The sequence below is a fragment of the Oncorhynchus keta genome, chromosome 10 (assembly GCF_023373465.1).
Source record: "Oncorhynchus keta strain PuntledgeMale-10-30-2019 chromosome 10, Oket_V2, whole genome shotgun sequence".
In the NCBI taxonomy this organism is placed as follows: domain Eukaryota; kingdom Metazoa; phylum Chordata; class Actinopteri; order Salmoniformes; family Salmonidae; genus Oncorhynchus; species Oncorhynchus keta.
This window is the reverse complement of record NC_068430.1, coordinates 69,551,756-69,571,256: the sequence shown is the minus strand read 5'-3', so window position 1 is coordinate 69,571,256 and position 19,501 is coordinate 69,551,756.

Below are 19,501 nucleotides of genomic sequence, written 5' to 3'. Positions count from 1 at the left end.
GAGAGAGGGGCTAGGAAAAGGGAACAAAAGTAGAGAGGAGTAAAAAGGGAAATAGAGGGAAGGAGAGACAACGGACGGAAGGGGAAAAAAGATGCGCAAATCATCTTGGATTTGACAGGTGGACTGATCTGCTTCAGGGCACAATCGGGGGAGAGGACGTACGGGACGGGACAGGCACAAGGTCAGGTGCGGTTTGAGCAAATCAATTTTACCCATAATATCAATAATCAATAAAGACAGTAGACAACTGAACCGGTGCTTCTGCAGAACAAGGAAAAGAACACACAGCTCTGTGGCCATCAGGCAATCACACTAGATTTGAAGGGAAGGTAGGGAAGGGTTATCAAAGTGGACCACAAAAGGCTAAGATGGTAAGCACACATATTCTTAGAAAAAAAGGTTCCAAAAGAGTTCCCTATAGGATAACCCTTTTTGGTTCCAGGTAGAATCCTTTTGGGTTCTTTGTAGAACCTTGTGTGGAAAGGGTTCTACCTGGAACCAAAAATAGTTATTCAAAGGGTTGTCCTACGGGGACAGCCAAATAACTATTTTAGGTTCTAGATAATACATTTTTTAAGAGTGCAGGGTACCTTTTTAGAGTGTACATACTGTTACCTTCACAGCTTAATAAACTGGGAAAAACAAAACCTGAAAATCCTAGATGTCTGCATCTGTCGCTTTGACTGTCTCTCTTTCTCTGTGACATGAGACAACCTTGTGATGTATGTTATTATATCAACAGTAGAACAGTCTACAATAATACAAACTTTCATAGGTAATTGTTCTGTCAATGGTCTTTTCTTCCCCTTTGTGGTTGGTCATTATACTGTCCAAAGAGAAATATCATCATTCTCCAAATGGTTGTTAAGCGTTCAAATAGACATAGCTTAATTGCCTAATCGTAGGTGGTTAAGACTCCTTGAAATTCATTTGGCTTGCATACTTGCCAAGATTATCTCGTCATTAACACCTAGTTAATATGCTTCTTCTACCTATAGTCACTCTATAGTAATAGCTTTTTGTCCCCTGTCTAGTGACTCAGCTACTGCACCACTTAGGAACTCCAGGCCCCCCCCCATCTCATTCCCCAAGAGTGAACTAAACCCCTACGGATGGCCAAGTCTAAAAGACCAGACAAAGAGCATCGGGCATCGCTTCAAAACCGCGCCTCAATTGTTCTGACCTAAAATGTATTCCCCATCAGAGCCAAGAGCCGAGATACCTGCCAGTTTCCCTCCCCAAACTGGAGGAGCGAGGAAAATAGGGGCACTCGTGGCTCCAACTCCAAAGCTGCCAGTGGTGGTAATGAGGCGACCCGGGAACGGTGGTCCTATTTCAGTTACTGTATTAGCACTCTGAAAGGTTAACCCCGAGCCCAATTAATTCGACCAGTTAAAAAGGTCAGTGCACTTTGTAAAGGGCTAGGGAGCCGATACGCTATCGACTTGCGTATCTACGACAAGCTTATTGCTTAAGCATCATCATGCTTCATTATAAAGTGGCAAACATCGTTTAAATATGATTGCAGGGGCCGGGGATCTGAGAAAGGTAGTGGTTGTTGGAGCCAAAAGGCAAACTAGAAGAGTGGTTAATGGCATAGTTTGGCAGCTTTATTATCTGCAAATGGAGAAAAAGGTGCCATCTTTATTTGGCTGGAATAATCTGGTAGAACTCCTCCTTTGTCTGTTCAACTAACAATGTGCAGTCTGAGGAACTGAAGAATATGTAGCAGTGCAAAGAGTGAATGGTAAAAGACAAAACACTTGCAATGAATAAAGTTAATGGTAACAGACATAGCTATGGGGGTAAACATACATCCTGATCAATGCCAGTTCAAACTGCAAAGGTGGAGATAGCTATATTTCAAGATATGGTTGCCCTATTTTCGAGGCAGTTTTAGAACTATGCTCAAAGTGTATTTGGGTAGAACACATTGTACAGTCTGTTATATCTTTGGAAAACAGAAACCATACCAACCAAACAGCATAGCCTACTTCATTAGCACACTACACTAACAAACATCTCCCTCACATTTACACGTACAACCCGTTGCTCTTGTGTAACATCCTAATTAATTAGTGATGGATGTGTTATTTAATTAAGTCATCAAGTCATTTATTTTGCGATGCTTCTGATATTCTGATTGAGTCATTAGCGGAACAAAACACCTACCATTCTATTCATACTAGAGTAGTTCTTAAGAGACTGGTACGGTAACAAAGGTCGTCCAACTCCTCCTCTTTCCTTTTACTCCCCCCTTCTCAATTATTCTCTTTAAATTAACCAGCTGGAGAGTCAGGTGGGGTAGGCCAGATCAAAGGGCATTGCCTGGGATAATTAAGATCTGATCCTCTGGCCCCCCTTTGGAAACCAATCTTTTAGAAAATAAAAATAAATCACTTTAGAAAATATTTTTTAAATATTCTTAGTTAACCCTTGTGTTGTCTTAAAGATCAAAAATGACCTGCCACTATGTTTAACAGCAGAGAAACCCCCCTAAATTATATTTTTTCAACTTGAAATTAGATTACTTTTCCTAGAGTGACCCCAACATTAGAAAAGTGAAACATTGTCTTCGGGTCAATTTTGACCCAGTAGTTATAAAATAATTTACTCACCACAAAGACCACAAAGACACAAACACACACACTCAATTAGAAATTGAGATTGTGTGCTACTGATTGGACTCAGACAAAACAAAAACATTATTGTGCATGTGCAGCATGTCCTCTCCACGACCCCACACATGACTCAAGTTCACAGACAAAATAAAAACATTTCAGACAAAATAAACATTTCTTGAAAGCATTGTTTACTAATGGGGAATGCAGACAAAGGCTTTAAAGGTGCTGCAGATGACAGTCCCCCCAGTTCTCTCTTTGCTAAAGCCATGAGTGCACGTTTCCGTGCGTAGATCAGATTTTTTCAGATGTCCAGGAGGAACAAGAGAACAAGGATTTAGAAGAGAGGAGGAGGTATCTGAAGAAGATGGGGAAGAATACAACCCAGAGCACAATGCATCATCTTCAGATGAAGAAGATATCATCCAAGCTGAAAGAGAGACATTTTTGCCAAAGAACTGCAAAATAACATGGTCCTTGTTACCATATGACAACCAGGGCAAGATGGTAGCACAAAATGTCATAAGGATGACCCCAGGGCCCACAAGACATGCAGTTGCCCATGCCCAGGACATCGCCTCAACATTCTACATGTTCATCACAGCAGCCATCGAAAAAGCATTCCATTCATTGCCTTCACAAATGCGCACCAGATTGTAGGCGCTCCTAAAGTTCAACTTCGTGAAGTACTGCGCCCCGTGCATTTTTTTGATGATGGTTGGGATGAGGGGTAAAGGATAGCTGAACTTGATGGTGGCCTTGTTCAGTGTTCGATAATCAATGCAGGGATGCAGTCCCCCATCTTCTTGACAACCTAGAAGCTGCTGGAGGCTCTCCTGTACACAGGTCTCCATGGCCTCGGTCTCTGCAGAAGAGAGGGGTTGACATGTCCTCTCGAGAGAGCTGCGTCAGACAACAGGTCAATGGCACAGTCCCAGGGGCGAGGAGGAGGCAGGCGTGTAGCCCAGGTCTTTGAGAAAACCTGGTGCAGATCCTGGAACTCCTCCAGTAAATCCACTTGAGGAGCACAGTCCGGACTTTCCACCGTAGTGGTGTTGACAGACAACACGAGACACCTCCCCTGACACCCATGCAACCAACCCTGCAGTCTCCTCTCGGACCAGGAAATAATTGGGTTATGCAACAAGGGGCAACCTAAAACAATGGTTTGGGTGTCCATAATCAAGAAAGTGATCTGTTCTGAATGAGTGTCATGGGTCAGCAAAGAAACAGGAGCAGTGATGTGATGTACGAGCCCTGTCCCTATTTGTACAGATACAGGTATCCTGTGTGTTTCTTTTCTCTCCTTCCCCCCTCACAGGTGGCAGTCATCATTCCCCAATCAGGCTTCAATCAGAAGACACACCTCCTCCTGTTTCCATTACCCAATCACATCCCCTTTGTTTAAAAACCTAGTCAGTTGTTTTCTCTGGAGCTCGATCTCTTTGTGTCTCAATCTCTCGCAATATATCTCTTACTCGTTATTGAGTTCTCTTTTGGTTTTTGTTCATATATGTCACATTTGTCTGGAATTATGTGAGTATTGTTTTGTTACGGTGATTGACTGTTTGTTTGATGGTGGGAAAAGGGGGTATGGCCCATGGCGACAGATACAACAACAGAGTTACACATGGAGTAAAACAAAGATACAGCCAATAATACAGTAGAAAAATAAGTATATATACAATGTGAGAAAATGAGGTGAGATATGGGAGGTAAAGGCAAAAAGGCCATGGTAACGAAGTAAATACAATGTAGCAAGTAAATAAAAAAATAATCACTGGAATGGTAGATTTGCAGTGGAAGAATGTTTAAGCCTTCCTGTGGAACTAGCTTGGCAAATAAAGACCTTCGGTGTTCCTTCTGTGAGGACACACAAAGCAAAGTGATCAGAGCAGCCATCCAAACTAGTTAGTTACAGTTGCCACCGGTGGAGAGCAAGGAGGACAGGCCTGTGGCAGAGCCAGACAGAACTTGATACACCTTGCCGCGGTGATAATTAAGAGAAGCTGCTTAGCTTCAGAGAGAGGGAATGGGACGGTATTATCATGACGACTGAGAGAAGAAAATGAATTAAGAGGATGGGTAGTGGACGGTGGTAGGAAGGACGGGTGCTGATGAGAAGAGAAGAAGGGGATAAAGTAAAGTTGAGAGTCTCCACTTTGGGACTTTGCATACTTATTATTGGTCTTGGGCTTTGTTCCAATATCCAATAGCATACCACTTGAAGAAGAAGACTGTCATATTCCTGCCTCTCAGCAATGCATTAATTCAAACCCCCATGTGTATGTGGTTCTGCCTATCAGCATTGTGGGGATGGAAAGTGAACTTATTCTAATGTATTTCATAACTCCTCTTGGGAATGTGCTTTGAGGGAAGACTAAAGAATCAAAGGCCTAGGGATCAATATGTTTCTATCGTTAGAATATTTGTGTCAATATCAATATCTATCATAGTGCAGTCACTGCATTCTTTTCGGGTGGAATAGGAGGTAAAGTATGCAAATCAAAATGGAGGCACATTTCAGCATTGGACCTAGAGAGCTGAGCTGGCTGCACTTTCCCATTAATATTTATACTTTAATATGAATATCAATGGTTTTCATAACCACATTCCTCTTTATTTCTCTCCTCCTAACTTGTTTTCCCCAGAGCTTGGCCACAGTTTACTGATCTCTTCTCAGTGATCCATGCAGGGAGGAATGCTTAGACACATACAAAGACACACACAGGCAGGCACAGATACACACACGCAAACACACACACAGGACACCCCCACCACCACCACCACCATACACACCCTCTTTCTCTCTGAACACCCCTGCACAGTGTTGGCTAAGTAATGTTCTTCACCCTTCTCTCTCCAAATGGGACCTTTAAGATATATTGGCATTTGAAATGTTTGGATGATGAAAATGGGAATTCCCATTCAACAGGTTCTGGAAGCGTCTTCCAACCTCACAGTGACTACAGCTTTAATCTCTTTCTAAGTCTCCAGACCTCCCACTAGTTGAAATTGCTCCCTGCATTTAAACAGAAGAACATCCATTTACAGTTGAGCTTGGAGAAAAAGGAATACAGGAATTCAAATTGCTCCTTGCATCAGGTGTAAAGCATCCATTTATGAGTTCGGAGATGGAATACGCAGCTAGATTTGCTTTTGAAGAGTGCTTAGGTGAAAGCAACAGAGTCTGTTTGTGCTTGGTATCGGTTGTTTACCATTCCCCCGGGTTTCATACCTGACGAGAGAGCGAGAGAGAGAGAGCTCTCCACAGGTCATAAACACGCTTTGCACAACAGGACGACTTTCTTCATTTTAGTTTTTTTTAAATGTGTATCTTTTCTCTCTCTTTCTCTTTGTTTCTAGGAGGGAGATGGGATAAAAGGTGCTGTTCGCCGAGCAACTCACCATTGTGAAGAGATTCTCCACTCCGTAATGGCATGGTTTAAATAATTCAACAAACACTGGAATAAGACACAGATTGTTTTCTTATATATTTAAATTAGGGGAGATGAGAGAAATTGTACACGAAGAGACTCACACAGGGTGATATCTCTACTTGGGAGATAAACACAACACTGGGAAAAAATAATGTGGAGATAACGTTGCAAGGCAGGACATCCCCATGATATTGTGAAAAAGGGAATAGTGGTGTTGTTGTTCAGGCCTTTCTTTGCATTATGGGTATTGTGAGGATGACCGTTGCGGTGGATCAGTGAGGAGGACGACCAAATGCAGGTGCCAGGGTTTCAGGATTACATAATATATTAACACTATTTACAAATATGTACAAAATGTACAAATGGAAGAAAGGCTATGTATACATGGCTCAAAGTATTCTCTTTCAAGACCTTTAGCCCTGGCCTGGCATAACCCTCTCTTCCCTGTCAAATGGCAAATCACAGGTTCTTATAGCCTTTCAGGAAACCACCTGACAGGAAACATGACTGATCAACCAATCAACACTTACATGGTTTCAATAAGGCAATAAATCACAATTAACACATCAAGGAAATACCATCGGAATTCCCATAAACGTACACATTTCAATAATAGTGTGAACCCTTGTCAAATCGGAGAATTTTTCAGTGTCGCGCACCCCAGACACAAGATAGAATTGCTTGTCTCAAAACTAAACGGTTTGATAGCTGACCTCCCGAACCAGGAACTGCCAGAACCCTCGCCAAACAGTGAGTACTAATAATAATGAGCTTTATTAAACGTTTACAATGCTCATGATTAATGCTAAACATCTTTACGTGGTAAATAATGATAAATAGGTCTCGGGAAACCGCCGCGACTCAAACAGACAAATGTTCGCACTTAAAAGGTTCCCAGAACGTTTTATTGGGATGTGGGAACAGTCTGGTCTGAACACTGCGGGGACACTACAAAATATAAACTGTCCCGCTATGCAGATGATTATACAATGTTTCTTTTAGGGTGCAAAAAAATCTTCACCTGATGGTTCTAGAACATTCACAGATTTGTTTTATTTTTTCATGTTCTGTAAAAGTTCCTAAAACATTTATTTAGGCTGTGGGAACAATGTGGGGATATGACAAGAGATAAGTTTCATTTTTGGGGGGGGGGGGAACCTAACGGGAATCTTAGGTAATGTTCTGGGAATGTTCCAGGTTTGCTGGGTAGTTATGTGCTCACACTGGTGTATTACTCATTAGTCCAAGCACTAGTGTTTGAAAGGTAACGTGCTATTAAACACTGTACTACACTCAAAACCTATGCACTAACAAACGTTTTGACGCTCAGACCACTGCCCATACACTGACAACACCCACACAAATCAATGGCGTCACCATGGTCCCCTGAGACAGTACCCAATGAAGATAGTCAACATCACAGGTCGGCAATGGTATTACTTACTGACCGAACCTTGTAAAGAGACAACCATTGGAGTGACAGGTAGCCTAGTGGTTAGCCAGTAACCGAAAGGTTGCTAGATCAAATCCCTGAGCTGACAAGGCAAAAAACTGTCGGTCTGCCCGTGAACAAGGCAGTTAACCCACTGTTCCTAGGCTGTCATTGTACATAAGAATTTGTTCTTAACTGACTTGCCTGGTTAATACAAAATAAAAATAACACAACATTAAGCTAGTACGTTGAATGTGTCACCAAACAGACCACTGTAATTGCATGAGGTCCCATGGCTCAATAACCACATGGTGATACACAGTACATACCCCCAAAGCCTTTGGCTTACGTGGGTTGACTGCTTGGCCTGTCGTCGTAAAAGGTCAGGTTTTGATAAAGAGTCCTTCAAAATGTGACTGGAATTGACCTTTTTAGTCTGATAATGAGACTAAGATCAACAGAGTACATTGTGTGTTACATACGCTCATAAACAAACACAACCATATTTTAGTCCAGCTCTACCTGTGGATGTTCTGTACAAACGATCTTTTGTTACAGTGTGTGACCTTCCGCTAATTGTTTATGCTAGTTCTCTCTACAGCTTGTTCCTGCATTATACTACTTAGTGCCAACTGTTTTGTACAGTATGTTACTGAGGAAACCTCTGAAACTTCTGAACTGTAACAATTGGTTGCAAACCACACACACTGTTAAAAGTCACAATTTGGTGTCATCTTCCCCTTGCCACAGCACACACCCAACAAACAACCTATTACATATACTGTCAACCGGATCGCTACCGTGGGAATTATAGTATCTGTCTCAAAAGATCATAACAATGATTACGAGCCAAGTTGGCGGTGGCGATAAAACGTGTGTGAGCATTTTCAAACTTTGTCAAAGTAATTTAATAATTAAAGCTCTTAAATTAGATTTATTTCTCCCATAAAAGAGGACAGCGGGGGGAGTCAAGTGAATAGCAGGTCTATTGATTTTCACATCAATCTTATCTACAGACTGACTGAAGATTGCTGTTTGGCTCTCCTACCAGCCGACTCACAATCTTGTCTCCTTCACAGGTGTACTTGCCAATGGCAGGTTTGTACCCCAATCCATTCCATATTACCTTACATAACAACATCCATCTTTTCATCTCAGGGTCCTCTGTAGACAGTTAGTCTCCAAAATAGCCGACCTAGCTGAATTCAATTAGGGCTTTTTGGGGGAACCTGAGCCATCGCTGTGCAGCCTGGTCTCATAGACTAGATGTAACATAGTAAATGTAAATCTGGAAATCTAAAATTAGTATGATATGTTATGTTTGGTATTGTTACAGAAGATAACTTAAGACAAACATTAAAGTAGGGTAGGTGAGTATATAACACGAACGTCAAGCAACCCAAAGGTTGTATGTATGAATCTCATCATGGAAAACTTTAGCATTTTAGCTAATTAGCAACTTTTCTACTACTTACTACTTTTTTAGCTACTTTGCAACTAAACTCAGCAAGAAAAGATCCCTGTCTTTCCAAGATAATTTGTAAAAATCCAAAGATCTTCATTGTAAAGGGTTTTAACACTTTCCCATGCTTGTTCAATGAACCATAAACAATTAATGAAGATGCACCTGTGGAACGGTCATTAAGACGGTCGTTAAGACACTAACAGCAATTAAGTGGGCAATTAAGGTCACAGTTATGATAACTTAGGACACTAAAGAGGCATTTCTACTGACTCTGAAAAACACCAAATGAAAGATGCCCAGGGTCCCTGGTCATCTGTGTGAATGTGCCTTAGGCATGCTGAAAGGAGGCATGAGGACTGCAGATGTGGCCAGGGCAATAAATTGCAATGTCCATACTGTGAGATGCATAAGACAGCACTACAGAGAGACAGGACAGACAGCTGATCGTCCTCGCAGTGGCAGACCACGTGTAACAACACCTGCACAGGATCGGTACATCCGAACATCACACCTGCGGGACAGGTACAGGACGGCAACAACAACTGCCTAAATTACAACGGGAATGCGCAATCCCTCCATCAGTGCTCAGACTGTCCGCAATAGGCTGAGAGAGGCTGGACTGAGGGCTTGTAGGCCTTTTGTAAGGCAGGGCCTCGCCAGATATCACCGGTAACAACGTCGCCTATGGGCACAAACCCACCGTCGCTGGACCAGACAGGACTGGCAAAAAGTAATCTTCACTGAGGAGTCACAGTTTTGTCTCACCAGGGATTTGCGTTAATCGTAGAAGGAATCAGCATTACACAGAGGCCTGTACTCTGGAGTGGGATCGATTTGGAGGTGAAGGGTCCATCATGGTCTGGGGTGATGTGTCACAGCATCATCTGACTGAGCTTGCTGTCATTGCAGGCAATCTCAACACTGTGTGTTACAGGGAAGACATCCTCCTCCCTCATGTGGTACCCTTCCTGCAGGCTCATCCTGACATGACCCTCCAGCATGACTAGATAGCCATTTCACACCAGTTACATTCACCCCCCTTTTGACCACCTCCTTTTCTGCAGCAACCAGTGTTCTGGGTCACGGCACCAATGTAACAGTATAGCTTCCATCCCTCTCCTCGCTCCTACCTGGGCTCGAACCAGGGACCCTCTGCACACATCAACAACAGCCACCCTCGAAGCATCGTTACCCATCGCGACCCTTGCAGAGCAAGGGGAACAACTACTTCAAGGTCTCAGAGCGAGTGACATCAATGATTGAAACGCTATTAGCGCGCACCCCGCTAACTAGCTAGCCATTTCACACCGGTTACATGTAAATTCGTAACATATTGTACGAATTGCAATTCATAACATATTGTACAAAGGTTGCAGGTATGCATTAAGGTGACATACCTCAAGGACATTTAGGTGCAGTAAACTCAGGAGAACAAGGTCTCTGTAAGTCTAAGTTTCCTTTTGAGGTAGGTTATTGAAAGTGCTGCTTGTGCCAATGAAAAGCATTTGAGTATATTTGGAAGAGGGTGAAACTACTGTGGACGGTATCCTTGCAATGTGAACTATTGTGTCTAACAGTTTAGTCTGATCTGTGGTTTGTGAAAGTTTTAGTAGTGAATCACAATGTTGAGGTAAAGGAAGAGCGGAGTGAGGGAGTTCACTGCTTTGTCTATAGGGAAAATGACAGAATGGCACATGTATTTTTTTATTTCGTGAATGTAAAGTTCCTGAGCAAAAGAAGATAGAAGATACAATGCTCTAATAACATGATGCAAGAGTTCTGTATGGATTGGTAAAAAAGACATGCCTGGCGAAACTGCATGTATGATCTATTTAAGTGATAATACCCTCGAAGCCGGTGTTTGGAGCATATATTGCCGGCCCTTGACTTCGTCTCAGGCCTAACAACACCTGTGCCGATATATCTTTCAAACACCTGCTTCTCTGGCATTATCTCTTAAGTTGAAACTGGCTAAACTGAATGCAAAGTTAATATTAAAGAACAGACTAAATGTGTTCTGGGAACGTTCTTGCAACATCAGGCAAATGTTTTTACTCAGCTTTGGGAACATTAATATCCACATCAAAGCTCTTTGCCTTTTGTAACACTCACAATCAAAGAGCATCAGAAATGGAACTTTTCTTGGATTCCTTTTGAAATAGTGAAAACAAATGCATTGAGCAAAAGTTTTGAGCTTTTATTAAAAAACTGCCACGGTTCAAACAGACAAATGCCCGCAGAGTATGTCCTGGTGGTTGATAGTCTTTTAAGGGTTATTGTAGTGGTATTTTTTACCAATCCATACAGAACTCTTGCATCATGTTATCTCAGAACCTCATTTCAATTGGAACTCATTGGGTTTCAAACCACTACAGTATGGCTGGAAGCGGGACCAGTAGCCAACTCACATATTTTTACATACTGAGCAGGCGGTCATGTTCAGCTTCAGGGTTCGCTAATGACAGAATGTGGAGCCATTGATCCCCGCGTCAATTACAGTACAAATAAGAAGCCAGAAGCCAGTATATCATATTTGGTGTGAGTGCTGATCCTTGTTGTCTATAGGCTATGATCAGGAACAAGAGGGTAAGGCTTACAACATAAGGGCCTACAAAAGGACCAGCTGGGTTCAAATCACATGTCTGCATACCAACATAGATCCCCCATTGTTATCTTACAAAACCGGTAAGTTCAATGTTGATAGATTTTGGAATGATTGGATCCTTTTCATACCTTAAGAAGGATTAATAACTTCGGGCTACATTAGACAGGCATGGTATAACTGATGGACGGGCGGTGATGTGACACGAAGTAATGATTTATAATCCATTTCATTAAAATCTCATTAAAGCCATGTTCATTCCTACAATAATTCAATCATTCTTTACAGTTGCCTCTGTAAATGTTGATATATTGATAATTCTTTAGGAGGCTTGGTCCCATTACATCACATAGCCCTATTGGGGTGTGTCCCAAATGGCTCTCTATTCCTATATTTCCCTTGTCTAAAGTAGTGCACTATAAAGGGAATACGGTACCATTTGGGAGGCACATTAGATCCATGGCAGTGGTTTAACGTGAAATTAGCAAGAAGAATAAATGGCTAAATGGCATTTTATCATCCCCAGCAAATGTTCAATCACTGCATCCCAAATGGCACTCTGTTCCCTATATAGTGCACGACACTCTTAGAAGTAAAGGTGCCTGGTAGAACTTTTTGGGTTGCCACACTGGCGAAACCTTTGCAGTTGAAAAACATTCCTCAAGGACGCCATCTGAAAAGAGTCTTCAAGGAACCCCTGTGTAAAGCTTAAAATCTGAATGATTTTGTGATGGGAGGGGTTCAATTTTGAATATATTGTAGAGGTGGTAGCCTATCAGATCGAAGGTGTGGCTTATTGGAGGAGTGGCTTTAAGATAGTTATTTTATGGACACATCTGATGGGACTTCAATAAATGCAGAAAATAGCATTGACAATGTTATTTTTGTGAAGCCTATTTGATTCTGAGTTCAGACATACAATACCTCAGGAAAGTATTCAGACCCCATGACTTATTCCACATTTTGTTACGTTACAGCCTTATTCTTAACCTCTCTAGGGTAGGTGAGATGCTCACATCCCATCAGGCCAACATCCATTGAAACTTCAGAGAGCTAACATTACACCATTCGTTGTTTTAAACATTCTTGTAAATACATGTATCTCACATAATTTAAAAGATAAACGTCTTATTAATCCAGCCGCTGTGTCAGATTTCAGAAAGCCGTTACTGTGAAAGCAAACATGCTATTTTCTGAGGATGACGCCACGCACACACAAGTATTACTAGCATTTTCCAACAAAGCATTAGCTTCATGAAAGTCAGAAATAACAATAAAATAAATCGCTTACCATTGAAGATCTTCCTCTGGTGGTAATGCCAAGTGTCCTAACTACACAGTGAATGTTCGTTTTGTTTGATAAAATCCATTTTTATAGCCTAACACGAAACATTTGTAAACCGCTTGCGTCATGATTTCCTTCTCATTCAACTTTGGAAGATGCGTTCGTGGTAATTACACACACTAAGCAAACATTTATCCAGTCATGGTTGGTTTCATTGCAATCCTCTGGTTGTTACTAACACAACCATACTTGATGGGTCTTTTCCCGGGACACATATATCGATTTGAAGACACCAATCAATGACATCATTGCGCACCAATGGTAGGACAGGTCTATCGTTGATTGACTGTATTTTGGCCCAATGACCACTGTTCATCGTGAAATCTAGCTTGGAAGATAGCCAATGAGCTGAGGTAAATGGCAATATGTAATGGTTATACGTTTGAAGACCAGCCTTTGTCGTAAACTCTGGCGTAAAAGAGGTTCATTCACCATTGCAAATCCTACTTGACGGAGCCACGGGTGTTACGCATAGCAGTACATATTTAATAGCATTTTCAACAAGTTTATATATTTAAAATATGGTGAATAAATCAGGAAAAGCTACAACAAAGTCTAGGTATACGTATTTAACCCAAATTATAGAGGAAGGACTACAACAAGTGCATGGGAGGTGTGGACCTTTCAGATGCGCTGATAGGATACTACAATGTTCTCCACAAGACCATGAAATGGTACAAGACATTTTTCTATCATTTCATTGACATTGCTGTGGTGAATGCCTTCATCCTCCAGAAGGAAATGGCTAAGAGCTGTGGACAGCCCCCCATTTCACAGCTAGCCCTCAGGGAGCTGCTCATCCAAGAGCTTGCTAGCTACAGCAAGTCCACTGTAGCACCTTCTGTCCCCTCTACCTCTGTCCCTTCTGCTCCAACCAGTGGTGTTCACCTGCCCAGATTCATCTCTGCAGGCATGAATGTGCCTCAGGTCAAAAAGGGCACAGTAGGGAGACGTCGTTGTTCCCTTTGTCACAGGAAATGCCCCATCACCAGCACCACCTGTTCAGTAAGCCTTTGCTTTACACCAGAAAGAGACTGCTATGGGCCATGGCACCAGCAGCACAATATTGTCTAGAGGACTGAGGGTCTTCACAATATTGTACATAGAAAATATGTAAATAGTTACCCTTGCTAATTGTTTGTATTATTTTTTTTTTAATATATATATATTGTGTTAGAATAGCATTTATGTATTTTGTATATAATTATTTCCTTCAAAATGTATCACTGTACCAATTCGGCCACTTGGGTACATTTGGGTACATTTGTGTGGGACACCTGGGTGACTTCATGCTCAATGTCATGTAGCTCGCTCATATTTTAAGTTATCTGTCCAAAACTCTGCTCAGCTATTGTTGCCATCTTATGTTCTTCATTCAAATCATCCCCAGCATCCTATCTGTATGTTTGGCTGTTCTTGGTCATTTGAAAGTGTATTTCCTTGTATTTTCTACCAGATCTGTTGTGTTATATTCTCCTACATTCAATTCACATTTCCACAACATTCAGAGTGTTTCCTTTCAAATGATACCAAGAATATGCATATCCTTGCCTCTGGGCCTGAGCTATAGGCAGTTAGATTAGGGTATGTCTTTAGGCGGAAATTGAGAAGAAGGTGGGTACTCCAAAGAGGTTAAATTGATTAAATAAATACAAATCCTCATAAATATGCACACTACCCCATAATGACAAAGTAAAAACAGTTATTTTTAGAAATGTTTGCAAATTAAACAAATAAAATAAAATACAGAAATACCTTATTTACATAAGTATTCAGACGCTTTGCTATGAGAATCAAAATTGAGCTCAGGCGCATCCTGTTTCCATTGATCATCCTTGAGATGTTTCTACAACTTGATTGGAGTCCACCTGTGGTAAATTCAATTTATTGGACATGATTTGGAAAGGCACACACTTGTCTATATAAGGTCCCACAGTTGACAGTGCATGTCAGAGCAAACACCAAGTCATGAGGTCGAAGGACCTTTGCTTCATACAGTTACACATCTGCTTTATTACACAATTTAATTTATGGATTCTGGCAATGACATTTCAGCTCGAGCTTTTGTTGCGAGTGGCATGTTAATGACTGATCGGTATCTCAATTCATTCTTATCTAAATTAATTCAGTGTGCAGACCTCCACAATCAATCTGATACCCCAAATAAACAACTTTGGATATTCCTAAATGAATTATGGGTATGGTTGACCACTCCCTTCCCTCCCGGCACTCATTCTTCTGGCATTCAGTTTGTCCTCCCAATGGCACATGTTCAAAGTGAATGGCCCTTGATAATGTCTCTCCCCTGAACCATCACTGTTCTTTACAGTCTATTATGTGTTGTCCATTTTCCTACCAGTACACCAGCAGCATGAGAAAAGCTTGGACGGGATCTCTCTCCACACTCACTCTAATGGACTCATGTCGCACTTCTGAGAGAAATGGTGAAGGACCAAACTGAACACCATTGTTGACATTACTTCAGCCACTGAGTGGTTTACATTGGGTTCTTCAGTACATTTCTTACTAAGAGAATTTGCATGTGTGCAACCAAAACTCCGACATTAAGATACCTCACATTTGAATTTGTGTGCCCTTTAAGGTGCATCCATTCCTCAGGAAGTCTTTCAAAGGGAGAGATACAGAATCATTATTAAACATGTCAACAAGAGAAACGTGGTAGCGGACATTCCATAAGTCCTGGAAGAAAGAAAACAAACGCCTTAATCTTTTTGACGTGTTGCATTGACATGTGTTCCTTTGGCAACTAGCCAACATATGAAACCTGTTGTTTAACGAATTTGATAGTATCTTCAAAAGGTTGCTAATTATTTCTGTATGGACCTCGCTTTGTGCACATGGGCATTGTCATGCTAAAACAGGAAAGGGACTTCCCCTAACTGTTGCCACAAAGTTGGAAGCACAGAATTGTCTAGACTGTCATTGTATGATGTAGCGTAAATATGTCCCTTCACTGGAACTAAGGGTCCTAGCTCGAACCATCAAAAACAGCCCCAGACCATTATTCTTCCTACACCAAACTTTATAGTTGGCTCTATGCATTTTTTCAGGTAGAGTGCCTTGCGAAAGTATTCACCCCCTTGGCATTTTTCTTATTTTGTTGCCTTACAACCTGGAATTAAAATAGATTTTAGGGGGGTTTGTATCATTTGATTTACACAACATGCCTACCACTTTGAAGATGGAAAATGTTTGTTGTTGTCGTGAAACAAACAAGAAATTAGACAACAAAAAAAAACAGAACTTGAGCATGCATAACTATTCACCTCCCAAATTATAGCAATTATAGCTGCAAGTCTCTTGGGATATGACTCTATAAGCTTGGCACATCTAGCAACTGGGATTTTTGCCCATTCTTCAAGGCAAAACTGCTCCAGCTCCTTCAAGTTGGATGGGTTCCTGCTGGTGTACAGCAATCTTTAAGTCATGCCAGAGATTCTCAATTGGATTGAGGTCTGGGCTTTGACTAGGCTATTCCAAGACATTTAAATGTTTCACCTTAAACCACTCGAGTGTTGCTTTAGCAGTATGCTTAGGGTCATTGTCCTGCTGGAAGGTGGATCTCCGTCCCAGTCTCAAATCTCTGGAAGACTGGACCTCAGTCCCAGTTTCCCAGTCCCTGCTGAAGACAAATACCCTCACAGCATGATTCTGCCACCACCATAACTTCACTCTGGGGATGTTGTTCTCGGGGTGATGAGAGGTGTTGGGTTTGTGCCAGATATAGCGTTTTCCTTGATGTCTAAACAGGACACCAAGCGACCACCTGGTAGATGTAGTCTCTTATGGTAAATCTTCCAATGATATGCCTACAAATACGTCACAATGCTGTCGACATCTTGGGGAAGCGACAGAAAGCCTAAGCTCATTCGTGGCCCATTCACAGCCATATAAGGAGGCATTGGCATGAGGCGGTTTCAAAAAATGCGGCACTTCCTGATTGGATTTTTAATCTGGGTTTTTTCTGTAACATCAGTTCTGTGGCACTCACAAACAATATCTTTGCAGTTTTGTAACGTCAGAGTGTTTTCTTTCAAAAGCTGTCAATTATATGCATAGTCAAGCATCTTTTCGTGACAAAATATCTTGTTTAAAACGGGAACGTTTTTCATCCAAAAATAAAAATAGCGCCCCCTATATCCAAGAAGTTAACAAAGGGCCCCACTGGACTGAGGGGCAGCTCCGGATGGAGGGACAGCTCGGGACTGAGGTAGCTTGGGACTGAGGGGTAGCTCGGGACTGAGGGGTAGCTGAAGACTGAGAGGTAGGTCAGGACTGAGAGGTAGCCCAAGACTAAGAGCTCTGGCGGCTCTGGCAGATCCTGGCGGCTCTGGCAGATCCTGGCTGACTGGCGGCTCTGGCAGATCCTGGCAGACTGGCGGCTCTGGCTGACCCTGGCTGACTGGCGGCTCTGGCGGCTCCATGCAGACTGGCGGCTCTGGCGGCTCCTTGCAGACTGGCGGCTCTGGCGGCTCCTTGCAGACTGGCGGCTCTGGCGGCTCATGACAGACTGGAGACTCTGGCGGCTCATGACAGACGGGAGACTCTGGCGGCTCATGACAGACGGGAGACTCTGGCGGCTCATGACAGACGGGAGACTCTGGCGGCTCATGACAGACGGGAGACTCTGGCGGCTCATGACAGACGGGAGACTCTGGCGGCTCATGACAGACGGGAGACTCTGGCGGCTCATGACAGACGGGAGACTCTGGCGGCTCATGACAGACAGGAGACTCTGGCGGCTCATGACAGACGGGATAGTCTGGCGGCTCATGACAGATGGGAGACTCTGGGGGCTCGTGACAGGCGGGAGTCTCTGGCGGCTCATGACAGGCGGGAGACTCTGGCGGCTCATGACAGACGGGAGACTCTGGCGGCTCATGACAGACGGGAGACTCTGGCGGCTCATGACAGACGGGAGACTCTGGCGGCTCATGACAGACGGGAGACTCTGGCGGCTCATGACAGACGGGAGAGTCTGGCGGCTCATGACAGATGGGAGAGTCTGGCGGCTCGTGACAGGCGGGAGTCTCTGGCGGCTCATGACAGGCGGGAGACTCTGGCGGCTCATGACAGATGGGAGACTCTGGCGGCTCATGACAGACGGGCAGCTCAGGCGGCGCTGGAGAGGAGGAAGGCTCTGACAGCGCTGGACAGGCGAGGTGCACTGCAGGCCTGGTACGTGGTGTCGGCACTGGTGGTACTGGGCCAAGGACACGCATAGGAAGCCTGGTGTGGGGGGCTGCCACCGGAGGGCTGGTGCATGGAGGTGGCACTGGATAGACCGGACCGTGCACGCGCACTGGGGCTCTTGAGTGCAGGGCTGGCACCAACCACCCTGGCTGGATCTTCAGCCTAGCCCGGCAGATGTGGGGAGCTGGGATGTAGCGTACCGGGCTAAGCACGCGTACTGAGGACACCGTGCGTTCCACCGAATAACACGGTGCCTGACCAGTACCACACCCGCTACGGTTAGCACTGCTCGGAGCACTGTAGTGCACAGGACGTGCAAGGCTAGAGATGTGCACAGGAGGCCTGGTGCGTGAGGCTGGCACAGTATTCACCAGACGACTAGCACGCACCTCAGGACGAGTATGGAGAGCTGACCCAGGTGCCATCAAATCCCCGACACGCTCCGTCGGGCGAATGCCGTGCCTCATGCACCAACACAGCAACTCCCTCATAACTCTCTCCTCCAATTTCCCCATTAACTCATTCACGGTCTCTGCTTCGCTCACCTCCAACACCAGCTCTGGTTCTGGTTTCCTCCTTGGCTCCTTACGATAAGTTGGCTCAGGTCTGACTCCTGCCTCTGCCACACTCTCCCTGTGCCACCCCCCAAGAAATGTTTTGTGCTGACTCTCGGGCTTCCATCCGCGCCGCTGTGCTTCCTCCTCAAACCGCCGCCTCTCCTTTTTGGCTGCCTCTAACTCTGCCTTTGGGCGGCGATATATTCCCCTGGCTGTGCCCAGGCTCCTTTCCGGACTAGGATCTTCTCCCACGTCCAGGAGTCTTGATTCTTCGGCCGCTGTTGCTGCTGCCCGTTACCACGCTGCTTGTTCCTTGTTTGGTGGGTGATTCTGTAACGGTTTTCTTCCTGGGAAGGAGAGGAGGACCAAAATGCAGCGTGGTTATTGTTAACCTCTTAGGTCGACCCGACACGCAGGCGTCCCATCTAGACATCTGGAAATGCAAATGCGCTACGCTAAATGCTAATAGCTCTCATTAAAACTCAAACGTTCATTAAAACACACATGCAGGGCACTGAATTAAAGCTACACTCGTTGTGAATCCAGCCAACAAGTCAGATTTTTAAAATACTTTTCGGCGAAAGCATGAGAAGCTGTTATCTGATAGCATGCAACACCACTAAAGACCAGCAGGGGACGTAAACAAAATAATTAGCATAGTCGGCGCTACACAAAATGCAGAAATAAAATATAAAACATTCATTACCTTTGACCATCTTCTTTGTTGGCACTCCTAGATGTCCCATAAACATCACTATTGGGTCTTTTTTTTTATTAAACCGGTCCATATATAGCCTAGATATCGATCTATGAAGACTGTGTGAT